The sequence below is a fragment of the Phascolarctos cinereus genome, unplaced genomic scaffold (genome assembly GCF_003287225.1).
Source record: "Phascolarctos cinereus isolate Bilbo 61053 unplaced genomic scaffold, phaCin_HiC Scaffold_8;HRSCAF=390, whole genome shotgun sequence".
Lineage (NCBI taxonomy): Eukaryota > Metazoa > Chordata > Mammalia > Diprotodontia > Phascolarctidae > Phascolarctos > Phascolarctos cinereus.
Genome location: NW_027556291.1, coordinates 21919441 through 21947375, shown reverse-complemented (window position 1 = coordinate 21947375; position 27935 = coordinate 21919441). Strand labels below are relative to the sequence as shown.

The 27935-nt window shown below is 43.1% G+C and overlaps 1 protein-coding gene across 4 annotated transcripts in view; it reads right to left on the bottom strand.

The window, feature by feature from the left end:
* HDX (highly divergent homeobox) overlaps positions 1–26777 on the bottom strand; it is a 105097-nt gene extending 78320 nt beyond the window's left edge. The window contains exon 1 of one of the 4 annotated variants that reach the window (XM_078147787.1): positions 26506–26777. The gene's annotated coding sequence lies outside the window, so the exon portion shown is untranslated. Of the gene's footprint in view, positions 1–25818; positions 25963–26505 lie in introns of those variants that run through there. The other 3 variants (XM_020964621.2, XM_020964626.2, XM_020964620.2) reach the window with 3 other exon arrangements.
* Positions 26778–27935: the final 1158 nt, after the last annotated feature.

The following is a 27935-nucleotide window of genomic DNA, read 5'->3' as shown; positions in this document are numbered from 1 at the left end:
TGATCTGACCAAACTGGAGGATCCTCTGGCTCTCGGGAGGCCCCTCTTGTGACACAAACACCCACTGACCTGTTCTAGTGAAAGCCTTCCTGTTTGTTTTTATAAAATATATTCATTTCAGTAGGTTGTTCAGTTGATTGAGGCTCCTGGTTTTCTAATGGAAATGTTCTAGTTACACAAGGAGCATGTATAGCCCAGTTCCTTTGGGGGCTAGCTAGAACCAGTTCAATTTGACATACATTTATTATGCACCAGAAGCATGCAGAGCACTTTACAAGACACTGGTGGGATACACTCCATTTAAATCATAGCGGACAATTTAGATTCATGGCAGGCATTTACAGTTGCAGCTTTGCTCCTCCCTAAGGGGACAGTAACAACAGTACAAAGCCTAGGAGTGGGAGGGGATGAACAACACCTAGGTGGGATAGTACCTGCCCAAATTGGGGGGGGGTGTCTTCCTATTGGCATGACTCCAGGAAAATAATGGACACTTTCTCAATTCTGAGGCCAGTCTCACAAACCCCAGCAGGTTCTCCATTACTGACACTATTAGCTAAACACAACAGCTCCAGCTCTGGTAAAAGACAACACTGTGACCTTTTCCATTTTCTCCATAAATTCAGTAGCATCAGCAGGAAGGCCACTTTGCACAGGAGATCTATTATTTATCTTACAAATTAAAGGAAGCTAATTCTTTCCCACAACAACTAGATAACCGTGCAAGAACAAGATAAGTTGGCATTATCTCCGCCCACCCCAGTTATCTTGGGCAGTGAGGAAGGGAGATACCCAACTGTTCAGCTGATGCTCTTAATCATCTGCAAGAAAAGTTTTTACAATCTGACTTTTAAAGGTGGGATGCTTATTTATTAGAAGCAGAAGAAAAAGAAACATGTTTTCCCATGTTAGACTACATGGGAAAAGTAAAGGAAAAATAACATTAGTAACTAAATAATGAAGAATGTGTTATGTCTTTGAATGAGTCAAGAGGTGGACCATGTCCTCAGTCTAATAAGCACAGCTCCTTTCCATCTGAAGCTCAGCCTGCAGACTCCCCCGGAGCTCAATTCTGAGGAAGAGGGCAAAGAGCATCCCACAGCATGGCTACAAAAACAAAAATCACTTCTCCTCTCTAAGACTTACTTTCCTCACTGGTGAAATGGGGACAGCACCATCTTTCCAACCTATCTCACAAGGCCATTCTGAGGACTGAAGGAAATGATGTATTCATTCAATAAATATTTATTTAGCACTTACTGAGTACATAACACTGTATTGGGTTCTGGGGAAAGAGACAAAATTCAGAGAAGATAAGGTTCCTGCCCTCATAAAATTTACAGTCTGGGAAAGGGATAAGCCAAAAACAGACGATGATAATATGCAGCAACTGTGTTACTTCTATGCAAAAGCATTTGGCAGATTAAGGCTTTTACTGGGTCTTTTCCTTGCCGTACTACCATCTTATAATATTCTTGAGTTAATTGGCAAAAGCTAAGAAAAGGTTAGGCACAGTAAATGAATGGGAATAGTACTAAACTGGGTATAAATTCACAAGAATTCATTGACTTAGCACTGGCTAAGCACAGTGCCTGGCACATCATAGATGCCAAATGAATGGCAGTTGACTGGCTGACTGATTTATATAGCACTTAAAGGTTTGCAGAGCACTTGGAATATATTACCTCATCGGAGCCTTGAAGTTCCATTAGGGAAGTGCTATGACTATTATCATCCCCATTTTACAGATGAAGAAACTGAGGCTGGGAGTCAGTGACTTGCTCATAGCTAGTGACTGAGGTGGGATTCAAGTCCACATCCTTCTGATTCCAAATCCAGTTTTCTATCCATTACATGAATCAGAACTAAGTCCTAACCCTGGTCTGGCTGATACACAATGATTTTGGTTATTAAGCCACTACTTTAGACCTCACTTTCCCCCTAAAATAAAAAGAAAAGAAGGTAATTCCACCCCACACAGGTTTACATGGTACAACGGGTCAAGTAATTTTACCTTCTTAGGAGAGAATAAGTAAAAAAAAAAAAAATCAAGACAGACCATACAGGGAGCCTCTCTAGAAAGCCATTCTTGAAGTGCAGGTCACTTACTACCTTTATAACCTTAAGGAAGTCATTGAACCTCTCTGGACTCCTTTCCTCATCTCTAATATCAGGGGGCTGGATTACATGACCTCTCACGTCCCCTTCACAGCTAAATCTGTGAGCCTGTGAACACGATGTGTAATTACTTTGAGATTACCTCATACCTATGCCCTCTGGAGACTCTAGCTACTTAAGTCAAGAGAGATGCACTGGGTACAGAATCTCACTCTAGAGCAAATAGTGTCACGACTCCAGTCTAAGCAGAGACAATTCAACACCCACAATCATCTCCCTCTTTATGTTGAGAGCAGTACTTCAGTAAAGACTTGTCACATATGGCCATTTTTTAAAAAGTGTGTGGGAAGCTAAGTGGTCCAGTGCATAGAGCGCTGGGCCTGAAGGCAGGAAGACTCATCTTCCTGAGTCAAATCAGGCCTCAGACACTTGCTAGCTATGTGGCCCTGGGCAAGTCACTTCACCCTGTTTGCCTCAGTTTCCTCCTCTGTAAAATGAGCTGGAGAAGGCTGGAGAAGGAAATGGCAAACCACGCCAAGAAAACCCCAAATGGGGTCACGAAGAGTCGGATATGACTGACATGACTGAACAACAAGCATAGCACTGGGGGCAGTGGTGTTTGAGTATGACAAGGAATCATCCTGGGACATTCTAAGAATCCAGTTATTGTCACAGCTTTGCCCTGAAAGGCAGACACTTATCCTGCTGGCAAATGAATCCTAAGCTTTAAGCCATGGATTTTAAGTCCTGACAGTACAAGGTCACTGAAGAGTTAGGCCCATTCTTCATTGGAGCTAATACGGCTACCAAAACAAGTTTCTAGCAACGTAAATTCTCCACATAGCTCGGATCGAGAGTAAACACTGTTCATCTCCTGCCCCAAACTGTCATTATATTGGACTTAAAACTGCTGGGGAAATTCACGCCGGAGCTAAATGCAATGAAGAAATAACTGCTCTAACAATTCCCAGGGATAGTTGGCATAATATCTGTACTTTATGAATGAAAGGTGGCATAGAAATATAAAAGCAATATAATACCAAGAAAAGTACTAACACCTCCCCTATCCAAAAACTACAATTAATGTTCATAAGGATAAGTGAGTCATCAAGAAAGATTCAATTATGTTTAGTAGGTCCTGTTTAAGAAAACTAACAGTATGTGTAATGAATCCAATCAATCAACCAGCAAGCATTTATTAGAGTGCCTACTGTGTGCCAGGCACTGTGCCATATGCTGGGAATAGAGAGAAAAAGCAAGAATAGTCCCTGCCCTCAAGGAGCTTACATTCTAAGGAGGGACAGAACATGCAAATAACTAGGTACATACAAGACACATGCAGAGTAAATGGAAGGCGATCTTAGAAGGGGAAGCAGAACAGCTGGGGGACCAGGAAAAGCCTCTTGTAGAACGTGGCCCACGAGCTACTTCTTAATGGAAGTCAGGGACTCGAGGTAGAGGTGAAGAGAAAGAGCATCCCAAGAAGGGAAAATAACTTACACTCAGAATGTTCAAAATGCTTCAAAGTTTGGTGTTTAAAGGGCTGAATGGATGCAAAACATCATAAGCTATCCTGAAAATTTGTCTCTCCAGAATAACTCAATCCTCAAAGGATCAAGATGCTATGGCCTTGACTGTACTCAGGTAAACTGATGGCTAGGGGCAGAAGACTAAGGGCTAAACCACTGAAGCTGCCCCACCTCCTCCTTCTATGACTTAAGTAATGAAGACTAGAGAGGTTAAAAGTCTTATTAATAAGGTCATACAGTTTGTCCAAATTACGCAGAATTACACAGGGTTCAAATAACGCATCAGCATGCAGTAGCATGGTCATGAGGCTTGTAGATAGTAATGCCAGCAAATGGAGTATTATTCAGTTTGGCTATTCAGGGGTGGGGAACCTGCAGCCTCGAGGCCACATGGGTTTGTCTTCCAGTTTTCCAGCTTCTAATTGCAACTCAATCTCTGGTGATTTTTCACAGAGTTCAAAGGTAGGACCAGGTTGTTAAGAGCAATAAATAACAAATGAAGGCATTTATATTTGTTCCAGGAAATAATGGAGAGTCACTGGACTTTACTGACTAGGAGGGTGACCTAGATAGCAAGCTCCTTGAGGACAAGGACTATCTTTTGCCTCATTTTGTATCCCCAGCACTTAGCATAGTGCCTGGTACATAGTAGGTGCTTACTAAATGCTTAATTGACTGACTGACTAGGCAAATTACTTTGGCAGCTGTGTGGAGGCTGGATTGAAGCAGAAAGATACATGAGACAGGAGACCAATTAGAAGGTAGAAGGCCAGGGGTGGGGAACCTGCAGCCTCGAGGCCACATGTGGCCTTCTAGGTCCTTGAGTGCAGCCTTTTGACTGAGTCCAAGTTTTACAGAACAAATCCTTTCATTAAGGGGATTTGTTCTGTGAAGTTTGGATTCAGTCTAAGGGCCGCACTTGAGGACCTAGAGGGCCACATGTGGCCTCGAGGCTGCAGGTTCCCCACCCCCAGAATTTTTCTTTAATCAAGTTTTTGTTTGAAAGTCTCCTATTCATATAATCATTTATACAAGGTTACAAAAAAAGAGAAACATAGGATGGATGGTACATAACTATAGCAGATTCCCAACCCATAATATCAACACCGAAGTACTGCTCCTTCCCAAAGGTTAAATAAACTTTGGTTTCACTTAGCTATGTGTACCACTCCTTAGAGAAAAAGAGTATGACCTCAACCTCTAAAAGGTAATATCAGTGCATTTTGATTTAGGCCAGGACAAAAATGGGCAGGATATTCTGTGAATCTGAAGTTCTCTCTGTAAATAACAGCTCAACATTTTATCCTCATTACTGTTGGCATGGTGAAAAGAATCTGAGGAGTTAGTTTCATATCCTTTTTACTTACCTAGGCCCTGGAGCTTCTCCTCAGGCCTCAGTTTCCCCAACTATAAAATGAGAGGGTTGGGCTAGAGGGCCTCTAAGGTCCCTTCTAGTTCTGGATCTACGGTCCTATTATCCATAATCAGACTTGGCATATTTGAAAACAATTACAGCATAGTTGAAATTTGTGATTATTACATGTCCATGCCCATGTAACGAGGAGAGGTCAAAAGGGGCTTTGCTGTGAGGCTCCACTAGCCAAGCTTCTTCTCTTTGGTGACCTTTCCTGGCTGTTATGACCACCATGCTGTTGCCCTTCTGCCACCCTTCTCCAGAGGCCTGCCCATTTTGTATAATGCCTTTGGGCCAGGGTGCTCTAGGCTACCTGCTTCCAGTGTGACTAGACCCACAGTGAGACCATTGTCTTGGGCTACCATTCCTCACCTCTTTCCAGTTATGGCTCCATCTGTGTGCCATTTTCTTCAAAAAGGCAACAAAGGGCAGAAAAGACTTTCTGATGGTATTTTGTAAATGATTTAACCTTTTAAAGATATTGTGAAGGCAATAAATCGATGTTAAGTTTCATTGAGGGGCAGCATAGTATGATGAATGGAGTGCTAGACTGGGAGGCAGAAAGACCTGGGTTTCAAATCTTGCTTCTGACTATCTCCAGCTGCATGACTCGACTCTGAGCAACTTAACCTTACTGAGCCTCGGTTTATCTGTAAAATAGAGTCATTCTGGACAGCTAAGCTTTCCAGATAGCAGAGGAGTCACCTCTGTGAGCACTCAAGCTTTTCTGTTTCATCCATTTACTGTAGAAAAAAGCAGTCTATACTTCCCTGTCTTCTTTGATGGAAGATATTGAACATCTTTTCTTGAGGACTCAGAATTATAATCACAGAATTACAAACTGTAAAAGCTTAGTTAAACCCTCTCACTTGACAGATAAGAAAACTAGCCTTGAGCGGTAAAATGACTTACCCAAAGTCATACATCTTGGAATTAAGGTTAGAAGTAGGGCAAGGTAAGGATCTAGGTATCCTGGGTAGGTGCTTTTTCAATGATTAGACAGGACTATAATACAGAGAATGGCTCAAGATCTGCCCTGCAAACACTCTGAATACACACAGTTTAATTTTATGCCTACATACATAATCCATATATACACACATCTATGCACATATGCATATATGTATATATACATATGTATGTATACATATCCATTTTCAATCTCTTTCCTTACTACCACTTTTCACTGGGTTCATCCCAAACTCTATCCCTTATGTTTTTTTCCCATTAATCTCAGAAGCCAGCTAATCTAGCTCATTAGAAGTATACATAAAGTAAGGGCAAGGAGATTTTAAGTTGAAGCCTAAAGGTCCTGCCTATGAGGAAAATCCAGCACTTTCCAGGACTTGGTAGGCTCCCCTTTTGGTGATTCAAAGCCCTCCTCCTACTTGGTCTCTGGTTTTTTCGTGATGTTCCTAACTGGCCAGGATGCTCAATGTCTGCATCTGGTAAGATACTATGGTACCCTTCTTTTTCTCTCAAAGGCCTCTGTGGGGTTAAAAAAGGGACTTCATTTTTACTACCCTCAATTCACACGGAGAAAGAGTTGGAAATAAAGTTTGATTAAAATCAGCATATTTGAAGATCCTGCCAGTAGGGGTTTTGGCAAAGTGATACAATTTATTCCATTAATAGCTTAATGAACCAAATGTCAGAGACATTACTCTAGTTTTCATTCTGCTTAATGCTGATTAAACAAGTCAAACAGAAACATTAGATTAAATATTTAAACTGTTATTAGTAATATTACTTTATCAAGTAAGCAGTAATACCGAGGAGAAAGAAGACTACGAACTGGTTCTAGAGCCTTTGGCTCCTGGTGCCAAGTAAACCTGGGTGCTTCTTTCCTAAGTCTTTCCACAAACTACAGAGATTCCAAGGTCAATGACCGGTCAGGGTCCATTGGTCAAATATTCCTGTGCTGGATGCTGCAAAGGATACTAAGATCATGGATTGAGAGCTGGAGGGGACCTTAGAGGAGGCCATCTAATCCAATCCCTTTTTACAGATGAGGCGACTGAGGCCCGGGGGAAAAGAAGTGCCTTACCCAGGGCCACTTGCCTATTGAGTGTCTGAAGCAGGATGTGAACTCAGGTCTTCTTGACTCCAAGGTCAGTGCACCATCCACTTCATCACACTGGTTGAAGGGGGTTGGAACATTCAATGGCCTATCCAACACGGAATTCACCTGCCTCTATGTCAGCCATTTAACTCAAACAAAGGGGAGCAAAGAAAAGGAACAAAGGGAAGAAGAATTCCTTTTCTCTTGGCTTCACTGTGTATTCTCCTGATTCCAAAGCAGGTTAAGGGCTGTAAGTACAGTCAGTGGTAGAAACAAACTGAACCAGACCCAGAAAAGCCTATAAAAGGCAATGCACACAGAGACCCATAGACGGAGAGACAGATGTTCTCCCTTTCTGGGGCTCTGCAGTATGCCCCGAGCAGAAGTGAAGTGTTAGAGGCTTACCTACCCCCTTTTGGCAAGGAGGGAACTGGGAGAATTATGTCATTATCTTATCTTTACTCTGATGAAGGAAGAGAGTTATCTGCTAACTCTAGGGGGGAAAAAAAAGGAAAAAAAAATCAATTCCTCATCTGCAAAACGAGGGATTTGGGACTAAACATTCCCTCTGGTCCCCTCTAGCTCTAATAATCTATGAGTCTGTGATTTCTAGCCTATGAAAAGATAAATTTCATTATAACAACACTACAGACTGGAATTAACAACATCTACTTCCAAACTACTACACTGGAAATCTCTGTATGTGCTAAGAAAAGTCCTAGTTGGGAGATAATGCACATGCAATGAGGGTAAAAATAAAGAGGCATCCTCTTTTCCCCAAATGCCCTACTTCCCAGCCCTTTCTCCTTTGGCCCATCAAAAAAGGGTTAACCAGATCTCCAATGCTGTGAAATCCCACACAGTTTAAGCCTCAGTCTCTTTTCATAGACAGTGAAGTTATAAAATAAATGGATGGAGGTAAAAAATAAACAAATGGATCTGGAATAGCTATTCCCTAGAAAAGCCAATCGATGGCAGAGCATTCAACTGATAACTCATCAGAAGTCCACTTGCAATTTCACGGGTTTCCTAATATGAAGAAACATACCTAATATAGCTTGTCTTGGAAGTCAATAGCTGCCCTTAAGAAAAAAACCAGCTTGGAGCCAAATGAGAAGTTCAAATTAATACCTGTAAATGAAAAGCTGAGCCACAAACAAGATTTGCTGATGTCAAGCTTCCCTCACAATTATACTACATAATCACTGCCTTTCACGTACAGGTGTCTTCCACCGCTGGCAGTCTGCAATATCCACTCAACCATCTGGGTGCAAATACTTTGTTATGGATTCAATGCATGCTCCAGGGTTTGTCTGCCCCATCGTCAATCAAGGCTTCTCAAAGTGGGCAGAGGGGTGAGAGCTTAGTTTAAAAAACATAACAAGAAGCCAGAGTCTGTTCTTACTGGAGGTTTTTCACAGTTGGTGATTGCCAAACACCTTTTTTTTTGCACTATCCTTCCTTTGGCCAATGTCTCAGTAACAGTGCTCTGGGAAAAATACATCTAGTCAAAATCAAATGACCTTCTCTCCTGGGAGTCAGTATCATTCTATGCCCCTGAGATCACCACCACAGATGGACAAAGAGGAGGCAGGAGAAGCAGATGGCAGCTATTCTCCTCAAAGAAACGCTGGTGAAGCCTGTCTATGACCCCCTTTGGGGGAGCTTGAAAGTCAACAGCCTTGGGAGAGTTGCCACTATATTCTGGGCCTCAGTTCTTCATCTGTCAAATGGAGATAAGAATATTTGTCCTACCTGCCTCCTAGGAATAAAGGAGATGAAGGTGTGGAAAAGGACTTTGTAGCTGTGTAAAGGAGCACAGAAACATAAATGTGATCTGTGATGGCTATGCTTTCCACACACATAAAGGGACATATGGTGCCCCTACACAGCTCCTCTGTGCTTAGATCCAGAAGTAAACACGGTGCAGAGGGCATCATGCAAGGAAAAGGTCTCTCTTTTCTGCTGTGAAACACCAATCACAAGTTGGCAAATCATGAAACAACACAATCTCAGAAGAACCACACCTGCAGGTAACCAGAAAGACATGCAGACATGGTAGGTGTAAGGAGCCAAGCAGCCAATTATCAGTGATGATTTTTGCATAAGAAGCAGAACAGGTATGGAAAAGGAGACTGGCTGGTCAGGTAGCAAGAGTGAGGAATAAGAAGACAGCATGCCCAAATGCTACAAGGTTAGCCAAGAAACATTTCAAGGCCCAGAGTAATGTCCCCAGGGTACTGGGGTGGGGAAGAATCCTCTATGAAGGATTTATGAAAAGGACAAGACTCCCAAAAAATGAGAGGGCAGGGGGGAGAGTACTCTCTGCAATGGAGGGACTAGCCACATTAATCAGGTCAGAGTTTTTCCAAACAATTTTCTCTTAGAAGTAGTTAGAAGTACACAGTAAGGAATTTTAGTGACATTTGGCCATTTCTATATCAACTGGCACCATGAACTTGCTTTTGCCAACCGTTATTTTGGTCTGTGATTTATAATGAATGGTTCTCTTCTTTTCAAAAAGCATTTTCCGCCATTTGCTTTCCTTTTTTTCTCTTTACCTTTAAATTAACTTGTCAGAAGTTGCAGAAATTTAAAAAATAAATTTCAACAACTTCTAATGATCTCTCTAGCAACAGATACAACGTGTGCTCTACTAGTACGAAAGGACGTTAGTTCTCTGTTTGCTGGGCCAAAGTCACCAATTATACTTTGTGCACATCCTTTCCTCTTCCTTTTTAAAGAAATAATTGGTCTCCATTGCTTCATCGGAAATATGAAACACGGGGAACTTTTAGAACACTCTAGCTTACAGCTTTGTCAAGGAACAAAAGAATTGTACAGTGACCACATTCAAAGAAATCCTACTTTTAAAAAATCCTGTAGAGTTAATATATATTGTCTGTCACTGATTACATATAACTTAGTAAGTTTTTATAGGAAACTAAATGGAGATAGAGTTATATGAAGAAGATGTGTCTCCACCAAAAAGGCTCAAGACCATATAAGTTAATATTTGCAGCAGGAAAGGACAATTAGCAAGCTGATGAATTCACGCTGTTTATAATTATATTGTGAATGTTAATAATTTTTTTTTTTAGTTTCATTAGACCCTTATGTCTTGATTACAAGTGCCAATATGTGAAAATACTTAGAAATTTCAAGCACATCCTCAATCACTGGAAGACACTGAAATTATTCTGCTTTTGTTGAAATGACTAAAACACACACATGACTAGAGTTGGCAACTGACATGTAAACAGAGACCCAAAGGATGATTTGCTGGCTGGTCATCTGCTTTGTTCTTCAGTTATGAGATAGAAATAGGGACTACACATGTGACTTCATTGGTATAAGCAACTCTCCAGTATGGGAACGCCCCTTACCAATGCAGGTCGGCATCTTCTTTGCAACTTGGTCTTTGGGAGTTTCCTAGAACACTGAAAGGTCATGTGATTTGCCCAGGGTCATACAGACATTATGTCTCACAGCTCAGAGGTGGTACTTGAACCCAGGTCTTCCTGGCTTTAAGGCCATCTCTGTATCTTAAACGCAGAAAATATCTTACAAGTAAAAGCCAAAGCCTGATAAAATCTGCAGGACAGCTGAACAACAGTGTCCTGCACATAGTAAGCAGGCCACAGACAAAGATTCAATAAATGGGTTGTTTTTGTTTATATTACTATGCCCTCAGCTAATGAAGCAAAAACCTTCCTCCATTATTACAGCCACTAGTTAATGAAAGTGCTCTTATTTCCACAAGCACAGTATGTTCAAATCTGACAAGCCTTACATTTCACACTAGGGAGCAGTAAGTTTGAAGTGTTTCTTTTCATTTGTTAATTCCATTCAGAGAGAAGCTAGAGCATCTCTAGCCCTATACAATGGGAATGCGATTTCCAACTATTCATTATTACCAGAATAATCTGGAGGTCCTAAGGAGTCCATTACAATGGGATTTTGCCTTTATTACCTCTTCCTCTCTTCATTTTCCCCGCCCCTAAGCTAAATCGCCCAGCCAAAGTTTGGTCAAGTAGTTAGAATCTGTTTTAGAAAGGCGGAAATTGTATTTCTTAGGTTTTACTAGGCCTAGATTTCCAAATCAGATTTAAAATCTTGGACAATTCTCTGGAGATACTGAGAGGTAAAACTGCTTGCCTTATCCAAAGCTGATCTTAAACCTAGGTCATCCAACCTCCAAAGCTAGCCCTCTAACCATCAAATCAAATGAGATTGAATGAGACAATATCTATAAAGTGCTAAGCACAGTGCCTGGCACATAGGAGGCACCTGATACATGCTTGTTCCCTTTCCCTTCCCCCTTCTAACCACTGCACCATGATGCCTCTCATCCCATCATTTTGTAGATGAGGAAACTGGGGCCTAGACAGGTGAAGTGACTTGCTTCATGTCACGGCCAATTAGAAACAACCTTCTAATTCGCAGTCCAGTGGTCTTGCCCCAAATTAGCTGACTGTCTTTAGACTAAGAGGCTGAACTCTGTGATTAAAATACAGCCCAAAGACGGCTGAGGAATCCAATGGCAACAGGAAGAAAATAACCACCTTTTCCTAAACCTGTAGAATTAACACTATAATCCCACATCACCACCATACGCGGAGAGATGACTTTAAAAGTAGACTTATGCACAAGGACACAACAGCTAAACTGGAGCTCCTGGGAACACGGCCATCGTCCCCAGCCAGGGCAAGGGGAGAGAGCTCAGGCTCTTCCAACAAAAGAGAAACCGATTCTGATGCTATATGGAACATGATACTGTCCAAGGTCTAACAGAACAGTACAATACCACAAAGCTAACAAATATGTATTAAATGGTGCTGGCACAGGGAAGATACAACATTTCGATAAGCCATTTTCCCTTATCCTCAAGAAAGTGAGGAGAAGGGGAAGACATAAACACAGACTGTTATAAAATATACAGATCTAAGTCCATTAGGGGTCTTGAGAGGTCTGAGTGGGGAGGGGGTCATAATAAGCCAGGGGAGAACACAAAAAGACTTTAAGAGGTACCGTTTGAGTTGGGAGTGAAAAGAAGCGAAGGAATTCAATAGGCAAGGAGGAGGGAGGACATGCCAAGCCCAGAGAACAGTCTGAACAAAAGCACGCCAAGCACGCTTGGTTGTTCTGATTCTGTTGACATCATTCAATTCAGGTAGCTTGACAGCCATTTGCAAGGAAAGACCACCATGGCTGCTTGGAAGGTATTACATTCACTTGTGTTTTTCCTACACATCTTGCTTCAATATAACTGTCAGGCCTGAGAGATTGGAATAGAAACTTGCAAAGCAATTCCCTCTCCTCCAGTCAGTAGTTTCAAAGGATGCTGAGAGATACAAAAGAGGTGACCACTTTTTGTCATCACTTGGAGATCATTTGCCCTTCATTTAACAAGCATTTATCAAGCATCTTTTGTGGACAAGCACAATTAATGCAGGGGACGCTGTACAAGCCTTAAACCAAATTTCAAAGGGGTCAAGAGAATCAGGAGAACAAGAAGATATCACTTCTTTTGAACTAGAAGGTGGGAGAATAGGCATTAAACGTCACGGATGGCAGTCATTAAGGTACTGCTTCATGAAGAAGGGCCAAAAACTATTTTGAGGGGTTTGCTTGCACATAATATATTTTGTTAAATTTATGTGTTGAGGCAATTATTTTTGTGTGCTCATTAATGTCTGTCATTTCTGCCTTAGATTATAAACTCCCAGAGGGCAAGGACCAGTCAATCGTATCCAAGCATGTCTTAAACCTTTATTGAGTACAGTTATTACTGTGGGTTATAATCTGAGGATACAAAACCCAAAATGACAAACAGCTCACATCCTCTAGGTGGATGGGAGAAGAAAATCACGACACATACATGATTATTTGCAAAGAAACCAAGGACACACAACGCATCCATTTGTACAGCACCCAGCATAGTGCTTCACACCAAACCTTACTCATCAAATGCTTCTGACGGTGATAGTGAGCAGACATCAACTAAGGGAGCAGAACTGACAACCTGTTTCACTAACAAGACCCAAGTCAGCCTGGCTGACTCTTCTCGGTCTCAGAGTCCCATCCATTCATTGTGCAGATTTTTTGGCATTCTTAATGAATACAGAACCTCCTTTGCCGTGTCAAAAGCCAAATCGTTAAGACAACTCCAGCGTCCCTTAAAGGGTCCTGCTGCCAACACAAGACCATTCGCCTGACTCTGGAGAGACTTTCCTCTTTTAGTGGAAGGAGCCCTGCTCCCAGGGAGAGGCTGGTGCTCAAACAGAGGATCCAAGGCTAGGCCACCTAGTCCAACCCCTCATTTGACACAGGAGGAAGCTAAGGTCTAGATGATCTGGACAAGCCAGGCTCCATGCGACTGAAAGCGATTCCACTATACAGGTCTTCACCGATGCAATGCTGGAGGGAAACAGCCAGATTTTTTTCTTGACTGCTCCCCTACTGACAGCCCTTGAAAAGTTCTAAGCTGCAGGCAGTCAGATTTAAAGTGAGATGATAACCGACTTCATCCCGGCTTCCTCTCTGTTCTTGCCACATGTCTCTAAGCATTGGAATCTCCCAGCACCCTACAAGGATGTAAGGACTTTGAAGGGACTACTGTATCAAGAACAGTTTTCAATATAGATGCACCAGGGCACTAATTGGTCCCTCAGAAAGCTGTGGAATCCACTCTAACAAGTGCCCAGCTGGAGAAAATCGGACTCGAACGGACCCACTCTATCATCTAACTGTGAATCACTGATAGAAGAAGAGTTGAGGGCTCATCCAAAATAGATCACAGGTGTGTCTGGAGGAGGAGGATTTTGTTTGATAACTGACTGCCTGATATACAACTACGTCTTCCTCAAAGAGTGGGCCAGACAAAAATCAAAGATCCTTGTAGTTCCTGTAATCCCTTCAAGCCTGTGCTGGTAAAACCGAGTCTTCATAGTTTACAGAAGTCCTTCTAGGCTCGCCCCAGTTCCCCTTCTGTCCAGCCTCACTGTTCTGTTGAGCCTCTGTTCAACCTGGCCATTTAAGAGAGACTTTTAAAGGATGCTGCCTGCCCACGTGGGAGCGAGAGCCTGACTATTACCAATGCACAGTCACAACAAGTATCCCTAACCGACCAAACAACAGAGAAACCAAAGCAATACCCGAACACATGAAACTTACCCAGAACTATAAGTTATCCTTGACTAGAACCCGATTAAGAAATCCTCTCATTGTCCTTTACTCAATTACTTACTTATTCCAGTCTCTCATTGTCCCTTCCTTAACTGTCCTTATGGTCCTTACCATTCGGCCTAACTCCGAACCTTACTTGGTTTGGAGAAACTCCCTAAGGATCTCTCAAGGAGCTCTCCTCTCCTTGATTTCTCTCTCCAGGTACAGGTTTTCATCTCTGCTGAGAGGGGAAGGAACATGCTATAAAGTGTCTTCCTCCTCTGACATTGGGAAAAGTTCGAGGCAAAGAAGAAAAGGGAAATGTTAACAAGTACACTCTCACCCTATCTGCCCAGGCTAAATACCATCAATGGATTAAGCTTACCCCTCTCCCTACCCCAGATAAGCCCGGGTCCTTGCTATCCCCCCAAACCTGGGAGGCCCCTTCCCACCTTTGTGCCTTCCCATACATCCTTTCTATCATCTGAAATACCCTTACAAATACCCACTGTAGCAGGAGTTGTGAGGGAAGTGCTGTAGAAACTAGACGTCATGGAAGATGTTCAATTACTACTTGCTGACTGAGAAGCAATTCTGCCCCTCTCCACTCCTCCATGGTATCAGAGTGCCTTTTTCAACAGTCTTCCAAATGCAGCAGTTTCCATTGCTTACTTTGAGGCATGGCAGAAGAGGTTTCTGTTCCACCCTCCCCAGAAATGGACCATCTTGGCTATGATGGTCCAAATGATTCCCTTACTTTCTGTAACCCCAGGGAAGGAAGCAGAACCAACTGCTCACGCTGTTGCTAGAACAACAGCTGGAGTCCCTCACAAATGAGAGGAGAAGCTGCCCTGGGCACACAGGTGAGCATGGCCATCTGACGAACCTTAAAAGGGTCTTACCTACTGTTTGCATTGCAAGAGAGCATGAGGGACAATTTGTCTGAGAATTTGCCACATTGGGACCTGTCACTTGGAAAGCCTCTATGACAGGCCTGCACAACCTGTGGCCCACAGGCCGCTTACCATGGGTGGCTTGCGGCACGCCAAAGGATTTCCTCTACATACAAAGGATGTTTTCCTCTACATTTTTCCTGTCTGTCTTCAATCCTTTGGCATGGCACCCCTGCTCTATGAGGACACTTGCACACCAGGAATACCCCCAGAAAGGGCAGTTGTCATGGCATATAGCCACATGTTATGGCCTTAGTTCTCCATCCCCCATTTATCTGAACCTCTGGTTTTACACAGCCCTGTTTGTGGTTCCAGGAAGTTTACAGAAGGGGATTTCTCCATCACAGCAAAGGGCTGACTTACTTAACCTGAAAATAGCTGCACGCTGGGAGGGAGCTCAGGGTGTTGCCAATGGCTCCTCACTGCACTGACCTTTCTCTTTTTCCCAATACAGAGATACTCTCTGGCCCCAAATAATCAGCAAACAGAGTTAGACTTTATTGCAATGCAAATGTACAAAGGAGAAGATGATTGCCATCTCCCCACTCAGTGGTCTTCCAATAGAGTAGGCAATGTGGTAGGCAGGACAAGTGCCCAGCATCTTTTCCTTGAGTACCACCTGTGTTCCTACCTGGTTGTAAGCTGCCCCTGGCATGAGTTAGCAAGGACCTGCAAACTAAATAACCCTCATTTCAAGGCAAGCCCTGAGCTCATCTTAACTGTTTTTGATGAATAAGTAGATTATAAGATTGGCTAAGTTTTCCCTATATTAATGTACTGAGTTAATATTCATGCATTCAACAATGATCTAAGACAATTCCAAAAGACTTATGATGGAAAATGCTACCCATATCCAGAGAAAGAGCTATGGAGTTTGAATGCTGATCAAAGCATGCTATTTCCCCTTTTTGTTTTTGTTTTTTCTTTTTCTTGGTTTTTCCCTTTTGTTCTGATTCTTCTTTCACAACATGATTAATGTGTAAATATGGTTAATATCATTGTACGTGTACAGCCTATATGAGATTGCTTGCCATCTTGGGGAGGGGGCAGAGAAGGGAGGGAGAAAAATTTGTAACTCAAAATCTTATGAAAGTGAATGTTGAAAACTACCGCTACGTGTAATTGGGAAAAAATAAAATACTATTAAATGGGGAAAATTTTTAAAATATTCGCTCATTCAATAAAGACTTATTAAGTGCCTACTACGTGTCAGGAATTTTGCAAGGCACTAAGGATATAAAGAGAAAAACTAAATAGTTCCTGCTGTCAAAGAGTGTACTTATATTCAATTAGAAAAAACATCATGAACAAAGACCAGTAAATACAAAGTAAATGGAAATTACTTTCCTGGGTGAGACTCTAGTAACTACAGGAATTTGGATAGGCCTCACAGAAGATGTGGTCCTTAAGCTGAAACTTGAAGAAAGGGGAATTCTAGAGACAGGGGTGAGGAGAGAGTGCATCCCAAGCATCAGGGAAAGCCTGTGCCAATACACAGAGGTGGGAAGACACAATGAAAAAAAGAGTAAAGTGCAACAGGTCTATTGCAGGTAGGCTGCAGCCATAATGAGAAGGGATCTCAATGCACTATTCAGTGCTGCATGGATAAGAGCAGAGAAAGATGGTGGGTTTGAGCAAGGCATGAGTAGCAATAGGGCAAGGGGGCAAAGAATTTGGTCACATAGGACTATGTGTAGTTGAGCTGCTTAACTACAGACTCAAGACTGGGAAAGCAGTAAAGTCAAGTCAGAGTAAGACTTGAACCTGGGAGATAATTGAGGGTCAGAGGGTCTGAAAGTCATGATAAGAAGGAAGAATAGGTTTATAGGACAAGAGAAATGAAAGGACAGGAGCCTGTAGTCAAATAAAGGAATTTCGGAGTTCTTGGCCATGGAAGTGGGACACCTGGGTGGTGGTAAGTTATGGGATGACCCTTGGTGCAGCTGAGGTGGAGTAGAAAAATAGGTCATAGGAGATGAGGAGTTAGAGGAAGATCTGCTGGGAGGCCATGATGTTGGAGGGGACATCAACAGGTATATTGGAGCCCCAAGTCTAAGGGTATGAGTAAGAGTAGAAAACATGCTCTGCTAGCACAATGCTCCTGGCAACATAGCTAGAATCCAGGAATGTGAGCCTTTATTCAAGTAGAACATAAGCTTCTTGAGGACAGGGACTATTTTTCCTTTTTTCTTCGTCTCCCTGGTAGTTGGCATTTAATAAATGCTTCCCAGATGAGACAGGATTTCTAGTTTACTAGGCTCCAATCTTGAAATCAATGTCAAGAATTCATATTGTGATCCCATTCTCAGCTACTGTAAACAAAATAATAACATAGCATAGGTATGATAACACATTAATTTCCTGTAACTTGATTAAGAGGCTCAGAAGCAGAGTGATTCCAATGTAGTCTTTCTATCTTCAAGACAAAATTCCATTCTACAAGCTTTAACTGGGACTTCCTGACAGAGGATGCATTTTAATGACGTATGCTGGATCTAGAGTCAAAGAACCTTACTTCTCCCACCAACTGCTTGTGCAACCCTGGCCAGGTCACCTGCCCTCCGTGGGCCTCAGTTTCCCCATCTCTAAAATGATGAGTTTGGACTAGATGGCCTCTGAGATCCCTTACAGCTTGGAATCTATGATCCTATGATTCTCTGAAGTAGATTTATTTGGTAGACCTTCAGACAGGCATTAAGTTGGGGTCCACAAAAACCCAAGGAGTCTGTGGATCAATTTTGGGGGGTCACGAACTTGGATGAGAAAAAACTTACATCTTGATTTTTACTAATTTCTAACTTAAATTTAGCATTTCTTTCAATAATTTAAACACATCATTCTAAGAAGGGGTCCAGAGATTTTACCAGATTGCCAAAGGAGCACATGACACAAACAGGTTAGGAACCTCTCTCTTAAAAAAATCACCGAGTCATTTTTTAAATCACTGAATTTGTAGGAAAGAAAATGGGATGAAGGGGAGAAACTGCATGGCATCACAGGCCAGAGCTCTGGACTTGTAGGAGACCTGCATTTAAGTTTGCCAATAACTCACTGTGCAAATGGAATCAAATCACTTAGCCCCACTAGACCTCAGCGTCCTCACTTCTAAAATGAGAGGATTGGACCAGATAACCTCAAAGATACCTTCGAATTCCAGAATTTGACAATCTCACCCTTTCTTCACAAACTAAACACAAGATTGCCTTCCGACTTCCCCACTTCTAAGAGTGGTTCCATCATTCATTCAGTTGCCCATTAAAAAGCTTGGTGTCATCTTTGCTTCTTACCTCGACCCTTTCAGCCAATCAGTTATCAAGTCCTATCACTGCCACCTTCCTAAGATCTCTGACACTGCTCCTTTTCATTCTATTCTCATTGGTGGTGGTGTTGAGTGGTTTAGTCATGTTTAACTCTCTCTGACTCCATTTGGAGTTTTATTGGCAGAGATACTAGAGTGGCTTGCTACATCCTTCTCCAGCTCATTTTACAATTGAGGAAACTGAGGCAAATAGGGTTAAATGACTTGTCCAGGGTCACCCAGATAGTCAGTGTCTGAGGTCAGATTTGAACTCGTAAAGATGAGTCTTTCTGACTCCGGGCCCAGCACTCTATGCACTGCAGCACCACCTAGCTGCATTGCCAACACTCTAATTCATGCCTTCATTATGACCTCCCTGGACTATTACAATAGCCTCCTAGCCAATTTCTACCTTAATCACATTGTTGCTGTATTACACTTTCTCATGCATAGATCAGATCATGTCATTCCACTGCTCAAAACTCCTCTATGGCTTACTATTGTCTTCCAAATAAAGTTCAGACTCCTTAACTGGGTTTTCAGGGCCCTACAGAGTCTGGTCCTCCCCGACCTTTCCAGCCTTCTCCCATCCTACTTCCACCTGTCTGCACTATGCTCTAGCTAACCGAGACTACTTATCAGCCCCAGGGCACCCTCTATGCAGTCTCACTTCTGTGCCTTTGTATTTCCATGCCCTACCTCAGGAATGCCATCCCTTCAATCTCTTCCTGTTAAAATCATACCCCTTCTTTAAAGCAGTGGTGTCAAAGTCAAATAGAAACAGGGGCCACTAACCCTTACATAAGGACTGCTGTGGACCACATATGGACAGCTTGAAAACATATTATCTATGTCTTATTGTATTTTTATTAATTTCGTTAAATATTTCCCAATTACATTTTAATCTGGTTCAGGCTCCCCTCAGGGGTGTTGTAGGCCAAATGCACCCATAGGCAGTGCTTTTGATACCTCTGCTTTAAAGGATGGCTCACCTGCCCCCTCTTCCATGATGCATTCCTTGATTGCTCCAGTCAATAATTATTCTGTAGCCTGAGACTCCAGGGTATTCAGGTTGTACCTCTTTTATGCATTTATGTATAATGTTGTATCATTCATTCAACAAGCATTTATAAAGGACCTACTGTGTGCAGAATACTGTATCAGATGCTAAGGAAGCCACCAAGTTTAAATAAGACACAGTTCTTGCCCTCACAAAATTTACAATCTAGGAGGGGGATGACACACACAAATAATTATTACAATACTATGTACAATAACTACATTAGAAAGTTTTAAAATAAAATTTAGACCATTGAGATGGCATATGAAGCATTTGCGATGGGCTCTAAAGGATGGCTAGTAAGGAAAAACTCAAGGAATCACATGAGCAAAGGCATAGAAAAGCAAGCTTTCTCTCTGCTAATTATCTCCTATTTAGCCCTACAGAGCTTGCTTTGTATGTATTTATTTGCATGTGGTCTCCATTAGATTGTAAACTCCTTGAGGGCAGGGGCTGTCTTTTGCCTCTTTTTGTATCCCCAGCACTTAGCACAGTGCCCCCCCCCCAGAGTAGGTGCTTAATAAGTTTATTAATTGATTGATTCTGGGGGGGCAGAGATTAACTACTTTTACTGAAGTATAGAGTTTGGAGTAAAGTAATATGAGATGAGGATGGCAAGGTAGGGTAGCACCAGATTCTGGAAGGTCATTAATGCTAGGCAAAGAAGTTGGAACTTTACTTGTTAGATAGTTTTAGTTATTCGTGCATATGTAATATACCCACTATTACTAGATTGTGAATTCCACCTCAAGGACCTCTTTATGTAACTATCTCTGGATCATCCCCTTAAAAGGAGTTGGGCTGGTCACATAGAGAAAATGACAAATGAGAGATGGACAGCCAAGTTGGTATATTGGCACCTCTAAGACATAAATATGAGAGGAAGGCCTCCTGTATGTCGGTGTTTCATGCAGGATGTATGGAAAGCCAAAAACAAGAATCCTCTTGTGACACAATAGTCAACCTTGGACTAGGGAAGACAGGGATCAAGTCCTGTCCCTGATACATATTGGCTGAATGACCCTGGGCAAGTCACTTAAACTCTCAGTGTTCAGGCAACTCTCCAAAACCACACATTTCAGAGCAGATGCCACAGCCTCAGACACATAACACTTACTGGCTATGTGATCCTGGGCAAGTCACTTAACCCCATTGCCTAGCCAAAAAACAAAAAAACAGAGCAGATGTCAATCTTCATCATCAGAGGGAGCCTCCACATTGGAAGTTCCCTATCCTAATGAAATCATAGGTCCAGATGTGCTCCTCACTCTCCCAAAATATCAAGAATCACGTGGGATGAAAGCAAAGCAGTTGTGATCCTATGGGTGGGAAGGGTACTCACAACAAAGAAGCCATGTGTCTAACAAAAAAGTCAAGTTTCTTCCTCTGGTACCTAGCATAGCACCCTACACAAACAATTCAGTATTATTACTTGAAATTAACATTTCAAGGATGTCTATACTTCCATCAGTGTACACTCCTTACAGTGATGATGACAACTCTTTCTTAATAAGTTACTATGGCCAAAAGAAAAAGTTATCACCTATTAAGGTTTAAAGGTCTTGGTGATGAACCTTTCTACACTTAGACTGGTTCTCCTCTAACAAATACATAATCCATCCCCATGGTCCCACTTTTCAGCTTGGTTGGACCTGCCAGTGTGGTTGGTGCTAGCACAGCCTTTGAGAATCTAGGGTTACCTCCACACCACAATGAGGCATCCAAGTAGGACTTTAGGTGAGGACTCTGAACATGTAAAGGACCCTACTAATTTTGGGTGATCTAACCTCAACTCTAACCAAGGAGGCATGGTGGTACGGAGGAAAGAACACTGGATTTGGTATCAGAGGAACTGGGTTCAAATCCTGTGGGAAACTTTGGGCAAGTGGATTTACTTCAATTTCGTCAACTATAAAATGGAAGTGACCACACCTATAGTCCTCACCTCAAGGGCTGTGAGAACGAAATGAGGAAAAAAGACATATGACACTTGGAAAACCTTAAAATGCTGCATAAAATCAACTCTATAGATCCTTTGTATATTATCATAAAGAAAAAGTGCCTTATTATATTCTTATGGTCCATTAACAAAGCTCTAAGCTCACACACACCAGGCTTGATTTCGAAGGCTTTTTAATCATTCTATAGTTCCTGCTCCTACCCAGGTCTCCCCAGGGGAACATCAGAATTTTGGCCCACGTTTAGGTCTCCACGAAAGCACTCAGGCTAACAAAACATTAAATATAGAATGAGTTTTATTTAATCCAACAGAAAACTCAAAGGACTCATACCTGAGCCCATAAACTCTCTCCTCTGGTGTGCCCTACCTTTCCCAGGAACCTAGACAGGCCTCTAGATCAGACGTGTCAAACTCATGGGCAGCCCACAACCCTCCCCAGTGCACTGGAATCACATTAAAATGTAATTGGGAAATATTTAACAAAATACAAATACAATAAAATAAAGATAATGTTAATATGTGGTTTCTAAGTCAACATGTACCTCCAGGGATCCTTATGTATAGAATAGTGGCCCCATATTTCTATTTGAGTTAGTACTACTGCTCTAGACCTACAGTACTATTCTAAGTTTCTTCCCAAAAGAGAAAAGAATTCAGGGTTGCTAGAGAGTCAAGCAACCTTCCCTCTGGCAATCGTCTACCTCCACAGGTATCTGCACAGTCCACACCACGTACAGTATCACCTTGGATGAAGCTTGGTATGGTTTACTCCTCTATGTCACAGATCCCTGCTATGCCAATCTTTTTTCCTATTTACATACGTTCTAGCAATGTGTCTTCTCTCCTTCCAAATTTCCATCTAACCCTGGTTCAGGACAACCTCTCTCCAGTTCCCTCCAGAATCAAGTATAAAATCTTCTGCTTGGCCTTCACAGCCCTCACAGCCTACCCCCACTCCTGCCTTTCCAGTCTTCTTCTACCTTACTCCTCCCTCTTCCCCATGTCTTTTCACTGATGCCAGCCAGCTGTTCTTCAAAAAAGTAAGACACTCTAATCTCCTGAACTCATGCATTTCACTGACTGTCCCTGGTCCCTAGAATACTCTTTCTCATTGTCTCTACCTCTCAGCTTTCCTACCATCCTTCAAGACTTAACTAAAATCCTACCTTCTACAAGCCTTTCCTGGTCTCCCTTAATGCTAGCATCTTCCTCTGTGATTAGCTCCAATTTATCTCATATATGTCCTATTTGTACACAGTTGTTTATACTTGGCTCTCCCATTAGATTGAAGTCAGGGATTGTTTTTGCCTTTCTTTGTATCCCTGGAACACAGTGGCACGTAATAAATGCTTCTGGACTTGACTCACCAACCACTTCTCTCCTGCAGAAACTCATGGTTGTACTGTCTTCTCTCTGGATCCTAGTGTGCATCTACCTCTAACTCCCTACAACAATGTGTCTCCATATGATGCCAGTATAGTTTCAATCCTAGGTCTGTGGATCTTGATAAAGTCACTTAACCTATATGAGCCTCAATTTCTTCATGTACCCAGTGAAGGGGTTGGACTAGCCAGTCCTGATGCTCTCATCCAGCTCCAAATCGATGGTGTTACGAAGATCATGGGCTGTGTGGCTATGAAGGCTTCTCTCTAATCTCATCAGCACTCGCCTCTCTTACCTCTGTTCAACCTCTCTTTTTAGCTGTTTTCCTTTCAAAGGCCGAAACAAAGAGCAGAGCTCAGGTGAAATTTAATGAAACAGAAGGAAGGCCTCATCAGGGGGAAATGAGGACTCAGAACCAGGGGAATTCACACCTTGTTAAGGAGACACAGGATGGGGAAAAGGAGCATATATATATGCCTAAGCACACCTTCTAAATCCTCATCAAGGTAGTAATTATACTATTGCAAAGATTTTTTTGAGGAAAATAAACACCACATGTTCATACTTTATGTTATCTATGTCATTCCCCACCGCAAACATGGGAAGCATCAATTCAGCACATTCCATCCCATCTCCAGATCCCCAGCTTAGAGCCTGCTGAGCTAATTTATCAGGGTCTAGTAAAAAAAAAAAAACGACCCCATGAATACCATGATAAATAGACACACAGGCTAAAAAAGCCTGGGAGAACTGCATAAATTAGAGAAAGGAGAAAAAAACTAATGAGTAACAGAGAAAGGATTTTCTCTTATTAGGATCAACATACACAGTTTACTTCTGATGGTCTACAACAGTGATTTTTCAAATTTTTCAAATGCTGATTTTGAATTCTTCTGAGTTGATCCACCATGTCCCAGAACCCTAAATCTTACTGAGGTGCTGGGGCAGGGCTGGGAGGTAAGGGAACAGACATGAGTAAAAATTGTCCATGAAACAGCGAATTGTGTGAGAGCATCCAAAAAGTATGAAACCTAAAACAAGGGAAACAAATGATGTCATGAAGAAATGTGAAAGAACAGAAATCCTAACGTTATTTTTCCTTCCCTCTTTCCCCCAGAAAAAAAGAACTGGAGAGAGAGCAGACAGCATCACTATGGAGTATGATAGTCTGCAGGGACTTATATCCCTTACATAAGACTATTTCCTGAGAATACCATAATGCTTTTCTTTGACATTCATCTTTATATGATGATACCTGAATTACCAAGTGACTCCATCATTAGAGCTGGACATACTTAGTAGCCTGGGGCCTCAATAATAAGAAATTGGTGGCAGACTTCCCAAGAAGAGGAGTGTTTTGTCTGAGTATGGGCAGATTGTATCTCAGACAGATATAGCTCTTACTCTAAAAATATTATTTGCTTTTCCAGGCAGTCCTTTACTAGGGAGAGAAGGCCTTGTATAGCTATACTATTTCAATCATTTAGTATTCCTTTAGCACTATGCAGGGAATAGAATAAAAGATAGGATCCCTGAACAATTTTACTTTCCTCTTCAGCAACAAGACTGTGTAACATGTGAGAGAATTAGAGAATGGTTCAGTCTACATTTAACTAAGTGCTCAAGCTCCCTTTCAGAAGGTAGTCTACGAGTGTTCGAGGAGCTCAGAGACTGGAGAAGATCAATAAAGGCTTGGGGTACAGTGGAAAGAACACCAGATCTGGGGTTAGAGGATCTGGATTAAAATCCCAGATTAATATATTTATGTATATATACATATATGTGTATATATATATCCCCAAATTCCCCCCCCACATACACATATTCATAAGGTATGATTTGGGCAAGTTTCTTCCTTTGTCTCTAAATCTGTGATTTATTTATTTAGTCAGCCAAGGCTTGAGTTGAACCTTGAGAGATGGTGAGACACAGAAAGGAAAGCATTCCAGATGTGCATGGGCGAGGGGAGGATTTGGGGAGTGAGAGGATGGGGTAACAACCCAAGTGAAGGAATAGAGGTGGGAATGAGTACAGTATGTATTCAGGGGACAGTGAGGAGAAGGGCAACAGGGAACAGTGAGAAATAGAAATGGACAGGTAAGGTGGGGCTCTGGGGGCAGGCAGGAAGAAGAGTTTAGTTGTAGTGTAGTAGGTAAACAAAGAGATACTAAAAATTTCTGAGAAGGGAAATGACATCACGAAAGTGGTATCTGAGGAAGATTATTCTGGCAGAGGTATACAGGGCGGATTGGGGAAGGGGAAAGGGGGAGAGCTAAAAGTTTGTAATTAGTTTGAGATGATGATCGTCTGAACTAGGGTGGTAGCAGTGGAGACAGAGAAGGAAGAAAACCCATAAGGATTTGATGACTGCCTTCACACAGAGAAGGAAAAAGAATAATCTGACAGTATGGATTCACCAGTGAGTCAAAAGCACAGAACGGACACCCAACTTCTTCAGCCAATGGCACTTAGTTTCTATGGAGCACAGAAGGGTAAGTGCCCTGCAGTACAACTTGTCCTCATGACTACGTGTACCACGGGCCTGAGAGCTTCTTGTTCACAATTAGTCTCAAGCTCTGACTAATGCAAGCCCAGCGGATGAGAAGGCACTCCAAATTGGAGGGTGCTTATGTGGTTTTGGGAGAATCAGGGTGCCAAGGGAGTGGGATTTAAGAGGGAAAACTCAGAAACAGTTTCAACTGGAAAAGAAGGCATAGCAAAAGGGAGGAAAAAGACACCAAGAAGGCCCAGTGGCCTCGAGTCTTTGCTCAGCATGAAAGAATGGGACTATAAACCACAGAGGGACAAACAAGGTGGCCTTAAGAGAAGCCTAAGAGGATGTTATCAATGGGAAGCATACCAAAAGAACCTTACAATGATGTCGTCCACTGGAAGAGTTGATGTTATAACCCCGGCCACACAAATCCCATCCCTACCGCGTCCAGTTTTCCACTTAGGGTTCCCTTCCAACTTCTCAAATCTCCCTCCTCCTCCTTCCTCTCCAGACCCAAAGCAGAGGGCAGCCCCAAGCTCAGCGGAGAAATGCGCTTGCGCACGCCCGCCCGCCCCTCATCGCGCGCCCCACCCTCGCGCAGGTGGGACTGCGCAGGCGCAGCGCCCTCCGCGCGTAAGAGTCGGGCTGTGGGAAAGCTACTGTCCAGTACAATCTAGAAGCGGCAGAATTCACCCCCCTCTTGTGAGAGGAAAAGGCGCCACCTCCTCCTTCTCCTCCTCCTCCTCCTCCTCCGGCGAGGCCAGGCCAGGCGAGGCAAGGGGCGAGCCCCGAGCTCGGCAGCTCCGGGGCCCCAGGCCCCGGGCCCTCTGGACTGTGCCCGCGGCAGCCCCCTCCCCAGCTCCGCTCCGCTCCGCCCCGCCGCCGCCGCCGGCCGGGCCCTGTGGGGAGCGACGCTGGGCTCCCAGGGACCCGTGCTGCTGCTCGGCCGCCCTGGCTCCGCAGGCCTCGGCCCCTGAGGGCCCCCCACTGGGCGGACCAGTCGCTCAGTGCCCTGCCCCCCCCCCGCCCTTCACCCCCAGCCCACTCCACTAAGGTGCGGGGCTTACCTCGGGCGTGATGGGAAAACGGCCGTAATCCGAGGCTCCCCGGGGCGGGCTAGCGCCGGGCAGGGCGGATTCAGCGAGATTTTTCCTGGGTCTCCACCGCCGCCTCAGACAATGAAATCAGCGTGTCCGATCATCAATTCTCATCATGATCGTGACGTCACGGCAGACAGCGGCCAATGGGAGCCCGAGATCAGCTCCGGACAGTCCCCGGCCTCAGCCCAGAACCCACGAGAGGGGGGAAGGGGAGATGGCCGCCTGCAGCGGGGGGAGCCTCCTCCCCTCCCAGACCTGGTTGTGGCCATAGCTAGGTCTCTTGGTGTCTGCCACTCCCTCTGTGAACTGCACCGATCACCAAGCATCCCTGCCGCTGCAGGAGCTAGAGATAAGCTTGTTGGGCCGGTACTGCCAGGTCTTCCAACTTGACAATCGCCTACAGGAGCAGCCTAATTCTTGCACGCTGCCAAGAGCACGTGATTATGTGTAGCTATGGCGTTCTTTATGTTATTAATACACTCTTAGAGGAAGAGAAATACATTTGGAGTTAATAAAATCCATAGGCACACATTAAGCCCCACTAAAGACTCCCAGCAAGAAGACCCCAGAACTAGTCCAAACCCTCCATTTGATAGATGAGGAAACTGAGGCCTGGGCCGAAGGTCCCAGAGTAACCCCTAGTTCAAATTTCAAGTCCAGACTTCTTTGTACATCGACTCCAAGTTTTCTGGTTTATGTGGGGGTGCCCTGTGAGTAGTGGTGAGTGTACTCTTGTCTGTGAGCATAAGGGACCTGATGTCCAAGTTTGGAGTTCCAAGGTGCCAAGTCCAATCTTCCTTCTTACGGATGTGAGGAGAGACAGAGTAAAACTGAACCAGTAGAGTTCCAACAGCATTATTGGAAAAACAATCCAGAAGCACTGAAGTATTCTATGTCCTATACTGTGCTAGATACTGTAGACAGAAGAAAAGGAGATGTGGTCCAGAAAAAGAGGTCCTTACCCTCAAGACACTAAGTTTTGTTGGGGCAAGGATAACAAGAATAACACACTGAAACAGAAAAATTAGACATTATATATTTGAGCTTCAGTAAAGTCCTCTGATGCCTCATTACTGCATGAAGGTAATCCTGGGTTTTTGAAGGCTTTACCAGCAGCCTATAAACCCTCACAGATCTCCTTGGTCCTGTGGAACTGAAAAGATTTTTGAGTACAGATCCAGGAAGAGACTGTGTTTGTCTTTTGAAGACCAGTCTAGCTAAGGGCAGAGAAGCTTATTAACAACTCGATAAGTTTTCAGATCAAGCAACTCTCAGAAAGACTGATGTGGAGGGGCCAGTCACGCAGGTGAAAGAAATCACAGGTACTGAATTGATGAATTGTGTTCTAAGTCATAAGGTATAGATAAACTATACCAAAATGGATCGGTGTAGTTGAG